Source organism: Mesoplodon mirus (assembly GCF_964341445.2).
Source record: "Mesoplodon mirus genome assembly, chromosome: 7".
NCBI lineage: Eukaryota > Metazoa > Chordata > Mammalia > Artiodactyla > Ziphiidae > Mesoplodon > Mesoplodon mirus.
This window is the reverse complement of record NC_138983.1, coordinates 4,701,189-4,713,057: the sequence shown is the minus strand read 5'-3', so window position 1 is coordinate 4,713,057 and position 11,869 is coordinate 4,701,189. Positions and strand designations below refer to the sequence as shown.

Below are 11,869 nucleotides of genomic sequence, written 5' to 3'. Positions count from 1 at the left end.
ATGTGCAATAACAGTTATAAAGAGCCTGCCCTTGAGCCAGGCTCTTTATAACTGTTATTGCCTTTGGTCCTTACTCACCCCTGTGAGGAAGGGATGATTGTTATCTCCATGGCTGGCCTGGCCTCCGAGCCTCTGGTCCTCCCTCTGAAGGAGGAGCTGGCTTAGTGCTGGCACAGTCTGGGTGGGGCCCCCGATGACCAGGGCTGCCTAAGAGCCTCCTGCAGAGAGCTGGCTGACCACTGAGACACAGGGAACCGTCGTGAGGGAGGTGGCGGAGGCCGAGGAGGCCGCCAGGGGAGGGAGGCTCCATGCAGGGTGGCGTCTCTATCTGGACTCACCTCTCACTCCCCGCTTGCACATTCCTAGAAGAGGGAGGGGACTGGGGTTCAGGAACGAGTGAGGACCAGAGCTGGGTTCAAGTCCCAAACATGGTCCAAAGTTATGTATGACTTTAATCCAGCCTCTGGAATTTCACTTTACAACAGGAGCCAAGAATTATACTGAATCTTCTTGAAGAAAAACGGGAAGAACTAATGATAAAACTACTCCTACCCTGCTTACCCAGCACGGCCCTTTCAATATTTTACAGATTATCCTCCCTGTGTCTGCACACTTTTATAGAGTGACCATCAATCAGGCTGTTCATATCTCTTGTGGGTTCTGCTATTTTGCACTTTATGTGTCTTAAACATTTTCCCATGTTTTAAAAATACTTGTCGCAATTGTCATTTAAAATCGCCTTGTGAGTATTACATCATGTATTACACCATGGAGCTCTCTGTAATTCAGTAAACCATTTTCCTAATGTTATTTGGATCAGGGGTTGGCAAACTGTAGTCCTCAGGCCAAATCTGGCCCTCTTCCCTTTTTTGTACAGCCCTGAAGCTAAGAATGAGTTGTACATTTTGTCATGGTTGAAAAAAATCAAAAGGAGACACATGTTTTGTGACATATGACACTGGCATAAAATGCAAATTTCAGTGTCTATTAGTAAGGTTTTATCGGAACACAGCCCTGCCCATTTGGTTCCTGTCTGTCCCTACAATGGCAGAGTCCAGTGGCTGTGCAGGGACTGTGTGGCCACAAGGACTAAAATATTTCCTACCAGTCCCTTGACAGAAAAAAGTGTGCCTACCCCTGATTAAGGTTATTTACTTTGGGGGGCGGGTTTTGATTTCTTCAAAATCTTTTAAGTGGCAGGTGCTGTACGAGGGCTCTGGGGTACAGTGGGGCATGGAATGAACAGAGCGTGCAGGGTTCCTGAGCTCTGGGGACTGGTATGTTCTGGAAGTGACATCGAGTGGGATGGGAAGAGGGACAGTGAAATACGATCATCTCAGAGAGTGGCCAGTGGAAGGTCCTGGTGTCTGGGAAGGCCTATCTGAGGAGCTGACACCAAGAGGTCATGTTAGAACTGGAATCTCAGTGTTGAGAAGGAGAAGCCGTGCAAAGACCATGAGGAAGGACATTTGGGGTCAAGAGAAGAGTGGGTGCAACTGTCCTGAGACGGGAATGAGATGGACACTGTTGAGGAGCCAGTGGAAGGTGAGTGTGAGTGGGGCAGAGAGTGATGGGGGGGTGGTGGCCAGGTGGGGCAGGACCTCAGAGTCTGTGGAAGGGAGCTTGCATTTTACCCTGAGACCCACTGAGACCCAAGACTGGTAAAGGATGGATTGCAGGGTCAGAGGCAGAGGCAAGGAGAAAGTGAGGGGTTGATGGAGAGACCTGGATATGTTTTGGGTTTAAACTTACAGGATTGCTGAAAGGATGTGGGAGATGAGGGGTTGGAAAGAGAGGTTAAGACACCTGGGTTTTTGGCTTAGGCAGCTGGTGGATGGGGTTAGAATTCCTGAGATGGAGCAGACTGGGAGAAGAGCCCAGGACTGAGGGCTCTGCTGGGTCCCAGGACTGCAAGGACTCTGCTGTTGACGTGCTAAGTTTGTAGAGCCTATTAGACACCCAAGGGGAGGTGTTACGAAGACAGGTTGATATGGAAGTTTGACTCTCAAGAGGGAGGTGGGTAATGGGATACAATGGGAGAGAAGAGTTTCACTGGTCTATGATGTATTTAAGACCGTGGGACTAAATGGGCTCATCTAGGAGGACAAATCAGAATAGAGGAGAGAAGTATGATGTGCTCTGATTTCATTTCCTTTCTCATACAACCCTTTGCTCTTCATAGAGTTATTAATTGCCTTGGTATTTTTTTCATTTGCTTAATTTTCTATGAGCTTTTATGAATTCATCCCCAAATACTCTGACAAAACTGAAACACCCCTCTTTCTTGGTTTGTGCTATTAGTGACTTTCTGAGAAAGAGTGAATGATAGGCAGATTTTTTTTTTTTTTTTTTTCGCGACATGCGGGCCTCTTACTGTTGTGGCCTCTCCCGTTGCGGAGCACAGGCTCTGGACGTGCAGGCTCAGTGGCCATGGCTCACGGGCCTAGCCGCTCTGCGGCATGTGGGATCTTCCTGGACCGGGGCATGAACCCGCGTCCCCTGCATCGGTAGGCGGACTCTCAAACACTGTGCCACCAGGGAAGCCCAGATTTTTTTTTTTTTTTGAGTACTTTTCTTTATCTAGCCTCACATTTGAATTGATGGTCTTCATTGCTGCGTGTGGGCTTTCTCTAGTTGCGGCGAGTGGGGGCTACTCTTCCTTGCGGTGTGCAGACTTCTCATTGCGGTGGCTTCTCTTGTTGCAGAGCACAGGCTCTAGGCACATGGGCTTCATTAATTGTGGCTCGTGGGCTCTAGAAGGCAGGCTCATTAGTTGCGGTGCACGGGCTTATTTGCTCCACGGCATGTGGGATCTTCCTGGACCAGGGCTCGAACCTGTGTCCCCTGCGTTGGCAGGTGGATTCTCAACCTCTGTGCCACCAGGGAAGTCCCAGTCTTGACTCTTGGACAGGCCATTTTCCACTGTGCAGTAGACAGAATAATGGTCCCCCAAACATGTTCATGTCCTAATGTCCTGGACTTGTGCATATGTGAACTTATATGGCAAAAAGGGCTTTGTAGATGTGACTAAGTTAAGGGTCTTGAGATGGGGAGATTATTCTGGATTGTCTGGGTGAGCCCAGTAAGTCCTTGGAAGATCTGGGAGGCAGGCCTGTGAGAGACAGAAAAGGTGATGTGGTGATGGAAGCTGAGAGAGAGTGATTTGAAGATGTTATGCTTCTGGCTTTGAAGATGGAGGAAGTGGCCACCAGCCAAGGAAAGCAGGCAGCCTCTAGAAACTGGAAGGCAAGGAAAACAGATTCTCCTCTAGAGCCTCCAGCAGGAATGCAGCCCTGCTGACCCATTTTAGACTTCAGACTTCCCAAACTGTGGGATGATGAATCTGTATTTTATTTATTTATTTCAAGTGGGAATTTGTTTTCTTTTCTTCTTTCTTTTTTTCTTTTGGACCGTGCTGCACAGCCTTCGGGATCTTAGTTCCCTGACCAGGGATTGAACCCGTGCCCCCTGCAGTGGAAGCACAGAGTCTTAACTAGTGGACTGCCAGGGAAGTCCCTATATTTCATTTTTTATTCAGTTTTTAGAACCAATAGCTTAAAGTGGTTACTCAAATGATCTCTAACTAAAGGAATATTTCATTTTTATACCATTGTAGGGATTGCATTCCACTTTCATTTTTTAGCATATGTAAATGTGTCACCAAGTTTAAAATACTGAAGATCTGGTTCTGATACAACTAAGAGAGAAACATGGAAAACAGGACCCTAAGACCCTGAGAAAATGTTATTTGCTGAACAAGGTTAAGAAGTGAAGCATCGGCTGTGATTTAGCTAATAAGTCTCATTTCATTCAGAATGCATGCTTCACCGGCCAGAAGCTCTCTGTAGCATCACGCTTTAGCGACCTTTCAGGCAACAACAGACTAAAGTACCCCTACAAAGAGCTGTGTTTTCCTAATTATATATAAAAAAAAGTAGCTCCAAGTCCATCCACTCAGAGATATTAGTCCAAACTTGTGTTGTTTTAAAATGCTAAATTTGTGGTCATTTGTTACAGCTGCAACAGGAAACTAACACACCCAGTAAAGCATCCTCCAGCCTTCTGCCCAGGGAGCTGGGGCGGGGGGGGGCTCTCCCTGACCAGTGTGTAGCTTCACTTTTTCTCCAGTTGTCAGAATGAGCCTCGTCCCTGCTCTCGGTCTTGTCTGGTGTCACTGGATGCAACCCTGAGGTTGGTTTGTTTTAGGACGGAGAGCACTAAGGGTACATCCAGTTGTCTGTTTACCAATGCAACTTCGTGCTGGGCTCTGGGTTGGCTGAAGAGTACGAAGAGTGCTGACCTTCCAAAGGCACGTGGGTTGAGCTCACAGACTCGAGCTGAACGCCTGGCCTCAGAGTCCATTTCTGCTGCCTCCTGGCTTGGTGACAAGCCCCTCAGGGTTTCACCACCTCAGCTACCTCAGCTGTAGAAGGAGGTGCTAACGGGACGCCCTGCCAGTGCTGCGGGGGACTGAAGGGGCTCGTCTGCACGGTGCCTGGAACTGTGCACGGCCCCCAGTGAGGGCTGCCTGCGTGCAAGAGCTGACAGGTTAATAATCACATTTTGAATGGGTCTTAATGCAGGGGGGCCTCCCCGGCACACGGCCTCCCCTGGCCAGGCTGGGGCAGGAGGAGGCTGGTCTCAGGCGCCCCTGGGACTAGAGGCTCAGGGTCCATGGGGGCCAAGGTGGGGCTGTGACTGCTGGAAGAGGTTTGCGTGAGGGGGCTCCTCGGTTTGGGCAGGGGCTCTAGTGGGAGGCTTCTGGGCTCCAGGGCCCCCTACTACATGCCCCCTTCCGCCCCAGCCAGGCCCAGCCCTTCCTCACCAGTGTGGGACCCTTGCTAGGGGGCTCTTTACAGGGGGTGGAAGGCGGGGCTTGAGGCTGGGAGGGGCCTGGAGGCGGGGTTTGTCCGGGGAAAGGGCAGGACTTGGGAGGAACTTATTTAGGTGGCACCTGGTGGGGCGGGGCTTATCTGGATGGGGCTTGTTTGGACGGGGCCTGGTCCTGGGGCCTAGGGCAGGGCTTGCAGGGGGCAAGGCGGGGCTTGGGGAGGAGTTTATCCCGGGGACCTGGCGGGGCGGGGCTTGGCGGGGCAGGGCCTGGTGGGCGGGCCTGGGGCAGGGCTTGCTCAGGGTCCTGATTCGGCTCCCTCCCTGGTTACCGCGTTTTGTTTCCGGGTGGAATAGCCTGGCCAGGTGGAGAGGCTGCCTTGGGTCACTCTCGGAGGTCCGGGCGCTCTGCGAGGGGGTCACTGTGAGGGGGCCCGTGCACCTCTTTGGAGGCGTGGGAGATGCCGCATCGGGCGTATACATCCCCATTGCGGGTGTTTTGGGGCTCTCTGAAGTGGGCTTCCCTCCCTGCACCCTGGTAATCGCTGCTTGAAAGGGCAGGAGTCTGGGGAGGAGGAAGGCTTGGGGAGGTGACTGGCCGTTTCTCTTCTTCGCTCTGCGTTTCCCTCTTCCGCATCTTCCCTGAGTCAGACTGCAGTGAGCCACGTCTGGAAAAGGCAAATGTTTCCCTTGGCAAAAGGGAGCTGAGAGGAGCCTCTGGGGGCCAGGGGGCCTCGGCCACAGAGCGGACTGGAGCAGACTGGAGTGGAGGCTGCCTGGCCAGGATGGAGAGCGTCACCCTGACGGACCCCTGTCATCCTGGCCTCCCCAGTCACCCTGGCTTCCCTGTTCATCTTGGCCCCCCTCTGGTTATCCTGGCCTTTCCTGGTCACCACTGCCTTTGTCCTTTGTCATCCAGCCCCCTTGGTCATCCTCACTGCCCTGTTTACTGCCCCTGGCTGTCTCTGGAGTGAGTGTGCCCTGGGCTCTGCAAGTCTGAAGTGGAGCTCCTGAGTCAAGGACAGGGTACAGCCCTGCCCCGGAAAATAAGGCATAGGTGATGTAAGAGCCAAAGAAGTCCTGGCTTTATTTGGGATGAAAACTCGTCCTCCGAGATCCTGTGAGTCCCCTCGGGGGTTGACGTCTTTTACCTGACCCTTGGCAGACCCGGGGACAGGATGGAGGGGGACTGGGATGGGTCAGGCAGGGCTGGGCTGTGTCCATACAGCTCTAATGCTGCACAGCCCAACTCACCAGAAGGCCCAGGGTTCCACCTTAGGGATAACACTTCTCAGTGTCCACTGATAGATGGGTGCAGGACATCCCTTCTGTACAGCAGCCTGGTAGTGGAGGGAGGTGGTTGTCCCCATTTTACAGATGAGAACACAGCTCAGAGAGGACAAAAAGCACCCAGGGAGGTAGTGGTGGAGCCGAGGCTCAAAGCCAGAGCCAGTCCTCCCCCGCCGCCTTCCCCGATCGCTGTGGTCCCTCAGTGAGGGCGGGGCCTTCCCACCTGCTCACCTGTACGACTCCTCAGGACTGACTCTGGGGTGGGGGGTGGGAATTGGGACACACAGGCCCACTCGCTGCCATGGTAGGTTTAATTTTCAAAGTTGCAACTCACTCCGACTCTGAATTGTTTACAAGTGATACATCTAACAGATAAGGATACAGAAAGGTTGAAAGTTAAAGAAGGAGAGAAGATGCACCATGCAAGCACCAACCAAAAGAAAGCTGGTGGAGCTTTGTTAATATCAGACAAATAGACTGTAAAGAAATAACACGACTAGGGTTCATGAGGGTAACTTCATAATTTATCACCAAAGCTCCAATTCCCCGGGATATAACACCCCTAAATTTGTATGCTCCTAATAACATAGCCTCAAAATAGATAAAGCAAAGCAGCAGCTCATGCGTGGGCTTGCTTGTTCATTCTGAAAGTCAGGTTTTGGTGCTGGACTGCAGTCTTGGCCATCAGCCTTGGGCAAAGTTGAAAAGAGTCAGGCTTTCCTCTCAGGGAGTTTGCCCTACAGAGGGGAGAAAAAAATATTACAGATGCATGAAACAGCTGGAGACCAGTGGCCAGCACCAGATGAGGATGGTGTGGGTCATGTACTTTGGATACACAACATAGATGTACACCAGCAGGCAGACACACTCATTTCTCACTTTTGTTCACACAGTCACACACGTGTGTCCACACAAACACCAGTGGTCCCACCTGGGTATGGGGGAGGACCCCCATGGGGTGTGTCATTTGAGGGAGGTCCTCTTGGAGATGAGTGTGGACTTGAGCCACCTGGGTTCCCCCCACCCCCACTATCATGGCTGCTGTCCCCTTGGCCCTCAGGACTGCATGCCAAATGAGACATTCCACAAACATGTCCTGGGCCTCTCTCTGTACCAGGCATTGTCCTAGGTCTGGAGCACAGCAGTAACTGAAAGAGACACAGCCCCTGCTCTCATAGTGAACGTGTATCACACAGTGGTGAGCACACAGGGGAAATGAATTGAGGTTGGAAGATTGAGGAGTGTGTATGTGTTGCATTATTTTATGTAAGGTGGTCGGGAAAGGCCTCTCTGAAGAGGTGACATTTGAGCAGTGACCTGAAGGAGGTGGGGGAGAGAGCTCTGCACGCAGGTAGGAGAGGAGCATTCCAGGCAGAGGGAACAGCAGGTGCAAAGGTCCTGAGGCAGCCTGGAGCTAGTGGGCGCAGTTGTAGAAGGTGAGGGCAGAGGTCAGCGGACTGGGGCAGGGAGACCATTGCTGTCCAGGAGTCTGTGCAGAGGAGGCAGGAAACGGCCTCAAAGGAGAGGCTGAAAGAAGCCAGGGTGCACCTGTGGGCCCCCTGTGAGCACCAGGCCCAGCACAAGGTGGAGTTACTCGCATTTGACCAAAGACATATTAAATCTCTGCTGTATGCATGGTCCATGCAGGGTGCCAACCGGCCTAGGGTGTGGCTGAGCAGAAACCATGTGCCCCTTGTGTCTCCTGGGGGCACTGAGCCAGCGGGGTGGCAGGCACTTGGGGGTGAGCCTACCCCTGGTCTCTGTTCCTGGTCTGCAGGCCTCTGGGTGAACAGGGCCAGCACAGAGACCCAGGGCCCTGATGGATCACGTGGCCCCCGGTGCCCCCTCCCCTGGTAGCCACCGCTCCGCCCTGGCCGGGTCTAGGAACCTGGGGATCCAGGCCAGGCTCCCAGCTGCACTCCTACCCTGCCCTGCTCCGTCCGCCTGGTCACTTGCCCACTGCCCACGGCCCACCACAGGCCCCGTCGGCGTCATCTGTGCTGCTCATGTGGCTGTGTAGGGGCTGCCCCCTCTGGTCCTGCCACCCACGCTGGCATTCAGCCACTGCGTGTACAGTCAGGCCTCGAGGCTGTTGACATACAGAACCATCTTGGTACAGTTGATAACTTGCTCTTACCCCGAGCCCCCTGACCCCTCATTGCCCTAATTGCCCAGCCTGGGACCCCCTGGACCTCTCTCTGATGATCCAGCAACTGAAGGGTCGGCACCTGACAGTGGGAGGTCCGTACCGGCCAAGGCTGCGGGGTGTCTGATAGCTCCGTGCCCATGCCTGACTGCTGTCAAGAGTTTTTACGTTCCCAGGCCTGGGAGCATCCCTGGCCTCCTCGCTGCATCCCACTCTCACCCCCAGGACCTGGCTCACATCCGCTGTTTGCCTATGAAGTGATGCCTGGATGCTGGGATCAGGAAAGGGAGGGAGCCGGGCAGGGAGACGTGACGCAGGGCTGTGCAAGAGTGGGCAGCCCCGGGGAGGGGCCGGGAGCCTCTCAGACCCCCGCCTCATCGTTGGTGCCAGTGGAGAGCGTCTGCCCCTCCTCCAGCTCGGGCTCCTTCCGCAGCGCCCTGCACAGCACGGCCCCCAGGGGCTCCTGCGGGCTCGGCCGCCCCGACTGCCCACCAGGAGGTAGATGACGGGGTTGGCGCTACTGCTCACGGCCGAGGAGAGGCGGGCGAAGTGGCTGGACAGTCTTCATCCGCTGGGGCAGGTCCAGCCAGTAGAGGAGGAACCAGAGATGCCGAGGGGCGGGATGCAGACGAACACCAGGACGGAGGCCAGGATGGCCACGTACAGCCGCGTGCACTGTCACTGCCGTGGCCGGGAGATTCTCTGTGCCTGGAGGCAGAGGGCCATGCCGGACAGGGCCATGCCGCGCGTGAAGCTGGCCGGTGTGAAGAAGTGGAAGACGGTGTCCACCGCGGAGCCCGGCTGCAGGTGGGGACGGCTGGCCTCTTCGTGGAAGTACAGGGCCAGCGTGGTCAGCAGGAGGGCCAGCAGCCAGAGCGCGGTGCACACCGGGCCCCAAAGGCGCGGCCGCCAGCAGGCCCGGCACCAGGCAGGGACGAGGCCGCAGAGGCAGCTCTGGGCTCTGGTGGCCGTCAGCAGGCTCAGGCCCGCCGTGTGGGCGAGGTGCTTGGTGCTCGTCGCAGCCAGGCAGCCCAGTGGTGCACGCGGGCCGCCCAGGAGCTGGTGCTCAGGACGATCAGGGACGCCGAGCAGAGGAGGAAGGGGAGGTCGGCCGCGGCCAGGTGTAGATGCCCACGGCACCCCTCCGCCAGAGGGAGCCCAGCAGCCGGACCACCAGGTCGTTGCCCGCAATGCGGCCCACGCAGGTGAACAGGATCAGCGCATCCAACACCTCCCACGCCGTATGGGTGGGCGCCTCCCTGGGGCTGGCAGCGTCCGGGCTGCTGTTCCTGGAGCTGCTGCCATTGAGTAGGGCGTCCGCCATCCCTGCAAACGAGGAGGACAGAGGTGCGCCCTCTGCCCCCGGAGCTGGGGCCCCCGGGCCACAGGGTCCCGCCTACTCCCCTGCCGCCTGTGTCCGAGCCCCACCGCTCAGGGCTCCCATGCAGGGAAGATGCCAGGGTGGGGGACCTCCAGCTTGGCCATGCGGTGACGGGATGTCCTCTCGTTATACCACCTGCCCTTCTTTGGAGCTGTCGCTGGCCACGCTAGGTCACTTTCCCTCACGCCTATTTCAGATTACGTGCTCCCGGCTTTGGGGCAGGCCAGGGTTCGTTTCTGTTGCTGGATGTGAGGGTGGCCAAGCTCGGGGCAAGGTCCCCAGCCCCCGGGCTTGGCCGTCAGTGCCCAGGGCAGGCCTGGCCTCCACCCTGCAGGGTGCTGCTCCTTTGGAGCCCCTGAGTGCCCAGCTCCGGGCCCTGCAGCAGCCAGCATGGATGGGCAGAGTGGCTGCACGTGACTGGTCACTACAATGTGCCCCCGGGGGACGTGATGGGCACTGCCCCTCCCCAGCTGGGATTCCTGGGCCTGGCACCTTGCACCCCATCATGGATACACAGCACACTCAGTGATGACCCAGTGAGCTTCCTGACCTCTCCCAGGTGCCCGAGTGCGCCCTCGGGTCAGCATGGCCCCTCTGCAGTTACAGCGGGGCTTGCTACCTGCCAGACCCCAGGGCTCACCCTGAGCACAGCTCTGGGCCTGGGGAGGGGTCTCCGCAAACATCTGCTGTGTAATTGATGGCCGGTGACGTCCCCGTCCCTGACATTTGCCCGCACTCTGATGGGCCAGAGCATTCCTCCACCCAGGACTTCCTTTACTCCTTTTGTCAACTGTCCTCCTGGTCTGACCCTCTCGCCCCTGAGGTGCCCTGCGTGGGAGGCTCAGAGACCCAGGGCGGCAAAGCTCAGGGTCCATGGGGCCTGGCTGGGACTTGGGATGGGCCCGGCAGCCTGGGGCCGGGAGCACCACGTACACTTGTTCTCCTGACCTGCAGCGCCAGCCAAGGTCAGTGTCATCACACCCATTTACAGGTCTCAGCTCCATCCTCAGAGCCCAGACTCTGCGGCAGAGTCCCCTGAGGACCCGGCTCACATGTGATGGCTATGGGTGCGGCCCCAGCACGCGGAGCCCCCGCTGATGGCGGCCACTACTTTATTTCACAAATATCACTTCTTTCTGTACTAATGATGTAATGGGTTGTATTGCTTACTACTGCTGTTCATAATACTGATCATACTGTTTATTCTTTTTTTTTTTAACATCTTTGTTGGAGTATAATTGCTTCACAATGGTGTATTAGTTTCTTCTTTATAACAAAGTGAATCAGTTATACATATACATATATCCCCATATCCCCTCCCTCTTGTGTCTCCCTCCCTCCCACCCTCCCTATCCCACCCCTCTAGGTGGTCACAAAGCACCGAGCTGATCTCCCTGTGCTATGTGGCTGCTTCCCACTAGCTATCTATTCTACATTTGGTAGTGTATATATGTCCATGCCTCTCTCTCCCTTCATCCCAGCTTCCCCTTCCCCGCCCAGACTGTTTATTCTTGCACTGGTCACCGAGGCCTCCTCTGTGCCAGGCCTGGGTGGGGTTGGGGGATGGGACCTGACTGAGGCCCCTTCCCTGTCCCAAGGGCTCCCACCTCTTCCCACCTCCCCGCCCGCAGAGTCAGTGGAGAGATTCTGCTCTAGGCTGAGGGGGCTGCTGGGGGGCTGAGGCAGTGGCCTCAGGCCGTGTGCTCTTCTCTTTCTAAGGAGAGACCCTGAATGCTCCCCGGATTGGTTTCCTCCTGTACACGTGCCTGGAGGACAGTGTGAGGGGATGTGTCCTCTAAAGACTTAGGAGGGATAAGGACCCGGAGGGTGGCTCTGAGAGCAGGACACACCGCATCCACTGAGAGTCCCTCTGGGGAGCTGTCGTCTGCTCTCCTCCTGCCCCTTTTCTGTGTCCAGGCCCCTCCTCCACTGCCGAGCCTCCGCTTTGGCTTGGACACCAGTATGTGTGCCCCCGCCCAGCCCAGTGCCCACCCTGAAGTCGCAACCCTGCCTCTAACCCCCTGGAGGCCCCTCCACATTTGCCGACAGGGCCTCGCAGGTCCTTTGCACCACAGTCATCGGGTGGGGCAGGGACATCGGGGGATGGGGGGCCAGCGAGCCTCAGCTCCCCGAGAGCACTTCTCAGCCTGGATACCCGCCCCTGGATGGCAGAGCCGGGCACCTGGTGGTCCGGGGTCTCCAACTGCTGTCTGTCCAACCAG

General features: G+C 56.1%; 1 pseudogene across 1 annotated transcript; it reads right to left on the bottom strand.

The window, feature by feature from the left end:
* Positions 1-8,627: 8,627 nt before the first annotated feature.
* LOC309808724 (mas-related G-protein coupled receptor member D-like) lies at positions 8,628-9,590 on the bottom strand (annotated as a pseudogene). Its single transcript has one exon. The product of its transcript is annotated as a mas-related G-protein coupled receptor member D-like (transcript).
* Positions 9,591-11,869: the final 2,279 nt, after the last annotated feature.